At 37.4% G+C, this 9209-nt stretch overlaps 1 long non-coding RNA gene across 2 annotated transcripts; it reads right to left on the bottom strand.

The window, feature by feature from the left end:
• Window positions 1-1184: 1184 nt before the first annotated feature.
• Window positions 1185-8836, bottom strand: LOC148013924 (uncharacterized). 2 transcript variants are annotated; one of them, XR_015688693.1, is made up of 2 exons: window positions 8449-8836; window positions 1185-2214 (listed from the first exon to the last, which is right to left on the bottom strand). It is a non-coding gene; the product is annotated as an uncharacterized LOC148013924 (long non-coding RNA). The 2 variants fall into 2 exon arrangements; XR_015688692.1 differs by having other exon boundaries at window positions 1185-1585.
• Window positions 8837-9209: the final 373 nt, after the last annotated feature.

Here is a 9209-nt window from a genome sequence, read left to right as displayed (position 1 = left end):
TGAGAGAATTGAAGTAAAATTGATATGGAGCATCTCTCAGGAGGTCCCACCTAACTTAGCAAGAGGATCCAAATCAAATTTTCAAGCTAGTAACACACAATGATAAGTAACAATGTCGATCAAGAGGTTGGGACCGTCAAGATGGTTAGCTATGTGCAACTCCTTCTCGAGTAGGGTTTTATACAAGAGGGGGTGATGCTCTAATTTTGGGTGTAGACCAGGTTACATGAGAGAATGATGGAGAGAAGAGAGACGTTATTGCAGTGAGTTGGATTTGATTGAATTGTTTTAGTGGTACATTGCTAGCCTACATTGCTCATGATTTGACAATCCCTATAGGCATTGTCAACTCGATGCATATATGATTTCTTCTAAAACGGGCATTGAGAGTTGCATTTTATTTGATTTCGTTGACTTGGGCAAGAGAATGTTTATGTAGATTTTGACTATGCAAATGGAAACGATGATAGGCAAGAGAATGTGGGTGAGTTCAAAGCTTAACAAGAGACAAAGTAAGCATTTTATAAGCTAGATTGCTATTTTTGGATTATGCCAATACAATTTTTGATGTGTTTCTCTTGAGATAATGAATATTCCCATGTAGTGTTGCCACCGTACTTTTATCTAAGTGTGAGTTGATAAGGTTTGATATGGATATGAGATAAGTGTGATACAAGCTAAGGTTCATAGGTTGGAGCTAATAGAAAAATGGTGATTTTGTGCTAGGCATTGCATTAGAGAGCATGTATGCTAAGTGTGCAATGGTTGTAAAAGTGCAAGAAGTGTTCAAAAAAGCTTATAGCACCACATGTACTCTCTTGGATTGTCCTAACTGCTCAATATCTAGACATGGACATCATGATAAAGCTTTGAAATGCTCTTGGCACATCCAAGATGAAGATCTCTCTCTAAATGCTCTTGTGCAGCTTTACGCACTTACACATGTCTAGGTCTATGAGTCAATGAACATAAACACACTTTGTCTAAATTAGTGCTCCAAAGCAAAAAATGCAAGGGGAGATAGATAGATAGATAGATAGATAGATAGATATGAGAGATAAGTCTATGAATCAACGAATATAAACATACATTGTCTAAATTAATGTTCAAGTAGTGCATGAAATGTAGGGGAAGATGGAGAAAGAGAAAGATATATCTAAGAAAGTGTGTATATTAAAACATTCCCATGTGCACGTACAAAGAGAGAGAGAGAGAGAGAGAGAGAGAGAGAGAGAGAGAGAGAGAGGGTTGTATGTGTGAGGAAAATTTTAAATCTCGACAAAGGTGGAGAAGTGAGCTACCCATTCTTACAAGTTGCAATGGTGGCCCTAAGGCTATTGAGCATGAAAAATGAAGATAGTGTGCAACATGAAAATTAGGTGCTCCTCTGCACTTCTCCAATCTTTGGAAGAATCTTAACAAAGATTCATCGATGAGCCATCGCCACCCAATGATAAGCTCCGAAAACACCATCCCAAGGCTGACAACATCAAGTTCAAAGATCCCTTGCAACACTAGGACAATTGCAACATCAAGGTTAGTTTGCCCCAATATATTTTATTATGAGTCATGGCGTATTCCACATCTGCAAAACATGAAATCTTGTGAGCTGTCATAGAGACATGGCTTTTTCTTTCACCCCACTTTAACCAGTCCAAGGTCTCCAGTTTTCAAGCACAAAGTGACAATAGATGCCTTGTGGTTGGATTGCTGGTAAAATCCAACCTAGGTTTTTGAAGAGGTCAAAAAAATTGAATCAATGTCCACATTTAAATTGAGTGAAGGGGAGTCTCAAGAGGAGAAGGAGCTGTCTTTCCAAGGGAGACTACTCACGTTGTGGGATTGATCTTGTGCAAAGTAAAAGGATCTATTCAATGGAACAAGGCTACATGATGACATTTGTAAACGGGGGCTACTTGAAAGAAGCCCCTATGTTGCAAGCACTTTAATAACTATGTATGCTAAATGTGGTGCTCTTGCAAAAGCATAGCAAGTGCTTGACAAACATATTGTTTATGATGGATTCTCTTGAACCACACTGATTTGCAAGAAATGCACAAAATTGTCACAGTCATGAAATTCTAAAATTCTTTGACAAAATTGTGGGCATACCTCTGTATATCTAAAATAGTATGTGTTTTGCGGTAGTTATTGTAGAGCAATGAAAATAGTTCAATATGAGTGTTGTTATGCATGGTGTGTTTGAATAAATTCCTGCAAAGCAAAGTGGTGTGTCATGGAGCATAATCCTGTGATGGTGACTTCAACATACTAGATTGTGTGGAAAATCCTCCTTGCATGTAAACCCCATAATTGTAGAAGAAAAGTGATTTGTCATGCTTAACTATCATGCATTTTGCTCAAAATACATTATAAACCAAAAAATAATAATTGAAAGGAAACCATAATACCCATGCTTGCTATTTATACCTTGCACTTAATGCTTGATAAGATGAAAAAAAATCACCATGCTCGCAATCATTACATTCACCTTGTTTGTAATCCATGCAACATTGATTTTTAGAAACTATAAAAAGATGAAATTGTCAGATATTAAAATTTGTTTAAGAGTTCATATTGCCAACTATTAAACTCAAAGCTATTTTTATAAAGATTACTTATCCCTATCCCTTACCAATTTTTCCCTATTCATGAACTACAAAAGCATGCAACTTATCCCTATTCATGGACTATCAAAGCATGCCTACCTTTTAGATATGGAAGGGGAAGATCATAGTTAGAAACATGAAAGGGTGGGACCCACTATCTTTGTCCATACTAAATGAATTGATTTTAGTTACCTTTTAAATATGGAAGGGGAAGATCATAGTTAGAAACATGCAAGCGTGGGATCCACTATCTTTGTCCATAGCTAAATGAATTGATTTTAGTTAGTCAAAGTGTAATACCTATTACCCACCAAAGAGAGGCTCCACTTGTTCTGATCAAAATTAAAATATTCCACCAAATAATCAAGGTGTGCAAAAGCTCATACCATGTTTACATTTCAAAGCTCATTTTGAGACTATTGGTATGCCTTCCTAGAGCTCATGTATTTAGCTTATGAAATGAGAAAATTATTCAATGGAGTTGAGTGTCATGGAGGGGTAGTGGGGGAAAAGGCCTTTCGATATGCTTCATGGTGGCAACACTATTGCCATGGTAGTTTGGTGGTTACTTCTACTCTTTGACTATGATGTTAGTAGAGGTGAAGAGTCAAATGGAACACAAAAAGTCAAATGAGTAGTAGCTTGTTCACCCAATGATATCGTTTAAGCTTGCAAAAATATCTAATCATACAAGCCTGATTTTTTTTAGCAAGGCTTTCTTTTGATTATAAATTTATATCTCCATTACAAAACAATTGCAATTACTAACCAAAAGTAGAATCCTATGTCATGAATTATTGGAAATGTGCAGAAATTTTAAAAAAAGGTTGATAAAGGATAATGCAATTGGTACTTCACAGATAAATGAGTTTTGGGATGGCACGAAGTGCAAGAGTGTAATCTAGAATCATACATTGAGCTTCCAGTGATATGTAATAATATACATTGCAAGCAAGCAAGCATATAAACATTGTCATCAATACAGGTAATGTGTTTGTGGCATCCGCAAATCCTTTCCCTAGATCAAATTGGCAAGTAATAGAAAGGATGTGCAAAGAATTTCTATGGCAGCATGCTAATGGCAACAAATGGCACTCCTTAGCATTGAGCCTACTTTGTGAATTCGAAGTGAATGGTTGAATGGGTGGTGAGGCAATAGGTGCCAAAACAAATTGCATGGCATAGTAGCTAGAATTGAGCATGACATTCTTTGGGAAGCTATTATGATAAAATGGATGTCAATAACCAAACTAATGAAAGGTGCCTAGGACTCCCTTTCATGGGAGAATGTTTTATTGGTAGGGGCTGAGTTCATAATAAAGGAATTGACCACTGTAAATACACTATTGAAAAGTTGGTGGGCATCTCTCAAGGGACTTAGGTGGAGTGAAGATGTAGACTAGAGAGGAGATTCCTCCCTCTCCTAACATATCTGGCTCTTACCAATTGCCTTCAAGGACAATATAGCTCCAACATATAAAGATAATAAGAAGTCCAAAGTAGTTGAGAAGAAAGGTCTGAGAAGATGGTTAGAAATGTTGAACTCATAAGAAGGGGAACTCATGGACAAGGATGAAATTAAACACAAGTTCCATCTCAATACTAAGGAAATGGACTAGCTTAGATCCATGCTAGCTGAGAGGAAAGAAGAGTGGCCCACCTCCAGGGTCTGTAAGAATAAACACCTCCCCAAGTTCCTAGTCACAACTAGAGGTAAAAAGGTGGTTCAAGCTAAATGTCAGAAATATTTGGAATTAAGGAAGAATGATGTGTTCCTCAAGTAGCAGATGGAGTGGAGATCCATCTTCCCTATGGAACATTGGAAGATATGGTAGAAACTCTCTAGAAAGGTGTCATCTAGTACTCCATCTAGCAAAATAAATACCCTTCTATGGAAGGTGTGCATGTAGAAGCTAAGCACGAAGGAGAGGCTCAATAAGTTTATGAAGATCCAAGCATAGTATGTCATGTGCCATCAAGCTTGGGAGTCAATCCCCCATGTTCTCTGGCATTGCCCTATGGCACAAGCTCTCTGAAAGAAGGTGATGGGGTGGATTGCAATTGTAGGCCTTAATGCATAGGTTAAGATGAAGTTGGCATTGTTCAAGGGCAAAGACATATTAGATGAAGAGATACTAAAACTATGGAATTATCATCGGGGCCTTACCATCAGGGCCATTTGGGCGGCCAACAGGAATGCTAAAATATGATCTAGTGTTTGGGGAGATTGTAAGAGAAGTGCTTACGATGTGTAGATAGATGAGGAGAAGAGAGCATGTCTTCAAAGTGGGGGTACAAGCTCCTTAGGAAGACGATTGTTTGAAGCCTATGGGAACCTTTTTGAAGCCTGGTAGTATCTTTGTGGATAAACCTCGAAATACTTTGTGATAGAAATATCAAACAATTTTGGAACCATAAGCAAGACATGCATACTCTTCAAGTAGATGTCAAGAAAAGAGTTCATGTTCTTAAAGATAACTTTGGGAAAATGTTACAATTGCAAGGGTCTGATGCAACCTTCTCGGTAATAGATGGATTTGAAATTTTCTAACAATCACAATGCTTTGGAGAGACCATGTGGCATCAATTTATAGAACTTGAAGAGCCTACAAAATCAGGTGCAATTACTTGATTGTGGAACAGGTTGAGCGTGAGTCAAGTTCTCCAAGAGCATATCCTTGAATATTTTTGACTTGTTGACTTGTCTCAAACAATAATTTTAGGATCCGTGGAGGATGAAAGAATGTTTAGTGTTATGGCATTTTTAGAAAACAAGGTGCGCAACAAGTTAAGTACAAACTTAGATACTTGCATGAGATTGTATGTTTCCCATCAGTACTCAGTAGAGAACTTTCCATATGAATGAGCTTTGGCATATTGGATATCAGGCAATACTCGACGAAATCAATCAGATATCAACACAGGGTTGACATCAATATCATCATCAACAACAACAAAATTACATGAGAATGATGAAGTTCCTAGTACTGATGGATGGTAAGCTTAAGATAATCAAGTTGCACTTTGTGTAATCAACTTGAATGGTGAAGCTTTTGTATAGACAATCCAAGTGAATGTTGCACTATGGCTTATCAATACATTATTTATAGGTATTTGCTCACAAGAAAGTTGAGCTTTAATCAATGTGTATTGACTTGATTTGCCTTGCTTTAGTTGTACTATTTTCTTTGCAATAACACGGTCATTGGTTGAATGATCTTTCATTCAATGCTTTTTCTACATTATTATTGAGAAAACTTTACCATATTGAGTTCAAAAATAACACTTTAAACCTTTCATTACTTTATTATTTTCATAAAAAATATTTACCAATAAATTATAGGATATATTTGGTTTAGAGAACAAATCGCCACACTTTCAAAAGTCTAAAATACAAGTTTCGCCACATATTCTATAACATGAAAGTATACATTGGCTCTTAAAATCATCTATGATTGTTTGTAAGGATTGAAGTGAGATAGGAGTGAGTGTGGAGGTGGCACATGTATTGCAATTGTTCAAAATCATTGGGAGTTTGTATCATTAAATAACCACAAACTATAGCTATTCTTTTAGATAGCCAGTATCCTCTATGGCAAGATAGAGGATAATTTATAAACCAATGCCACTTGGTTATTCCTCAAGGGGTGCATCTATAAGAAATCATATATATAATATGTGTGTGAATGGTATTAAGAAATATCCTTTGTTTACATGCTATAAGGCCATACAATGACCCCTTTTACTTTACTAAAATTATGGATTTTTTCCAAATTATAAATTAAAAACCCCTTTTATAAATATAATTCTATAGATTTTACTATATAAAATACCCTTTCTTTTGAACTCACATAGTACTTTATACGTTCTATAAGGCGTACCCCTTGAGGGTTATTATAGCTTAGAGACCATGATCTTTTCATGGTAGATGAGAATCCTTAAAGTAAACTTTTGTAACATTTTTGCCAAGCCACCATGCCTTGTGCATAGAAACTCTTGTGTTGTCCACAAAAGGTAACCCATTTACCTCCCTTGAAGTCCATTGGTATTGAGTATGGTTCACATTCACTAATAGTCCTAAAGTTGAAGTCTCTAAGGCCACCCTCCTATGCAAGGATATTCACCCCTTGTTTGTCATAGTAGGTAGTCCCTTATACAGCCTCCTACTTCTCTTAATGGCTACATCACATTAGGCGAGTACTCGAGGTGAGGTTACAACAAAGGGTGCTCATGATTGTCTCAATAGGTGTGGTGCGTGAAGGTTCAGATCAAGTTATAACAAATGCACAACAAGCTTGAGATGATGTGAACGATCTCGAAATGAAGTTCAAAACCAACTCCATGAAAATAGATCTTTAGCTCAAGGTACATATGCTTGAGGAGTGGAAGACAATGTGGTTCAAGCAAGGGAAGAATGTTGTCCACTTTGGTGTGGGTTATAAGTGTTGTTAAGGTGTATGCTAGTGGATGCTATGCCAAGGCATGTGAACAAAGTGTATGTCAATTCAAAATAATGGACTTTAGGGCTCATCTCAAGGTAAAGAGTGGGTATACAATTAGCTTTGAGACATGTGATGGTTGGAATAGACTCAAGTAGAGATGGTGATGTGGTTGTCCTTAAGATGTATACTAGTGCTCAAGTGTGCAAACCAAGTATACAACTAGTGGACACTCAAGATATGTGATGTCAATGTGCTCAAGGTAGTTTTTATGCAAATGCAACTCTGGCCAAGGATGGAATGGCACTCAATGTAAAGTGTGGGGCATGTCAAATCACTCAAGTTTGAGGAGGAAAATTGTGAACATTGTTATGATTGATGATCCTTTAGGGAAGAGGTGAGAATCAACAACCCTTTAAAAAAAAGGCTAAAACTTGAAAAACTCCGAGTATCATCCATCAACATTCCATAATTTAAAGATGAATCAAATACAGTACACATGTAATATTCTCAACCCAAAAATCTGAAGGTCATGATCCTAAGCCATTTGTCAATGATGGGAACTCTAAATTTATACAAGTATGCTTTGATGGGCCCCAAATAGCTCTCAAGAGGCCCCCTAGGGTCTTTACCTATGTCTTAACTACTATTGATCAAAACTTGAGTGTATAGGCCTAAAAACCAATAAAATTATAGACAAAATACTAATGTGGAATATACACCTAAAAACCAATAAAATCATAGACAAAATACTAATGTGGAATGGTCATTTAACACCTCTACAAATATAGTCTATTGATGCCTAAACAATATCTACAATGTGGGCTAAGTAAGAGTTTGTCAAGTTCCATCAATAGGCCACAACTACAAGCTAAAAAACCATGGAATACCATTGATAAGAACCCTCAAAAACTTATATTGGAGTGGGTTTTGGACATGCTTTGGATTTATCTACAATCTAAATCAAAAATTTCTCTCAAAGTATGTACTTGTAGTCCCAAGTATGACTAGCTAGTCATAACTCTATAATTAGCTAATTAAACGTAAGCCATGTCAAACACTTATAATTATTCTTTAAAAAAAGTGAAATATTAGTAATTTTCATTCATAGAGCCCCATCATTTCACACAATTTCTCATCAATTAATTTCAAACACCATAGATTACAACTCGCTAATCCAGCATAAAACATGTCCAACACGTATGCATGTATCATGATAATTTCAAATCAATGAAAAACAAGTAAATAACTAGTGATTTTTAGTAGTTCTCACACTTGATTTGATCTTCCCACATTTCTAATAGATGCATCCTGTAACGTCCCCCACACGAACCCCCCCTACAACTTAACAACAATTGTTAAATGTTAATAAACTTTTTTTTGAAAATAAATTTTTTTACCTCTCCCCGCTGTCACGAACTGAGAGAGAGAGGCGGCTTCCATCGACTGGTGGGGAACCTCAATACCATCACCTCCTCCCGTTTTGAACCACCCACTCCACCTTCTATGCAAGATGGACGGCCCGCTGGCCCCCACCGCCATGCTCGCCGCGAAGGAAGGAAGGAGGGCGGCCTCATACGTAGCCGCAAGGGAGAGGGAGATCACAAATCACCTCCCCTCTCCTCCCTCACCTATCAAACCCCCTCCCCATTACTCTCTGCGGCGTTCGCTCGACTTGGGAGAAGGAAGCCCATCTTTGTCTTCTTCATCTCACTCGACCTCTCCAGGAGGAAGAGAGGATGTTCTAGAACAACCTCTTACATACAAGGGAGGCTTTCGCATGCTCTATTTAGAAGACCTCTAGCGTGCTCTCTCTCTCTCTCTCTCTCTTGCCGCCCCCCCCCCCTCCCCTCTTGAAGTGATCTCGATGTGAGATTTGAAACCAACTTACCCATAAGTAGAAACTCTACCTCAAAGAGATCTCAAGGAGAGACTCATATAATCTTGAGCACATGGCCAAGATCTATCTCAAATAGATATTAAAGAAAGAGAAAGGTTTGATATGAGCTCGAGAAGCTGCACCTTGAGGAGGTATGAAATATGAATTTGAAACTATCTAGTCCACATGTTCAAGCTCTATTTCTAAGAAATCTCAAAGAGGGAGGTTTGCTTGAGCACATGAACAAGCTTTGTCTAAAAGAGATCTTGAGGATAGAATTAA

The sequence above is a fragment of the Lygodium microphyllum genome, chromosome 25 (assembly GCF_053477565.2).
Source record: "Lygodium microphyllum isolate KBCC chromosome 25, Lygodium_microphyllum_v1.1.10, whole genome shotgun sequence".
Classification (NCBI taxonomy): Eukaryota; Viridiplantae; Streptophyta; class Polypodiopsida; order Schizaeales; family Lygodiaceae; genus Lygodium; species Lygodium microphyllum.
This window is presented reverse-complemented; position numbering and strand designations above follow the sequence as displayed.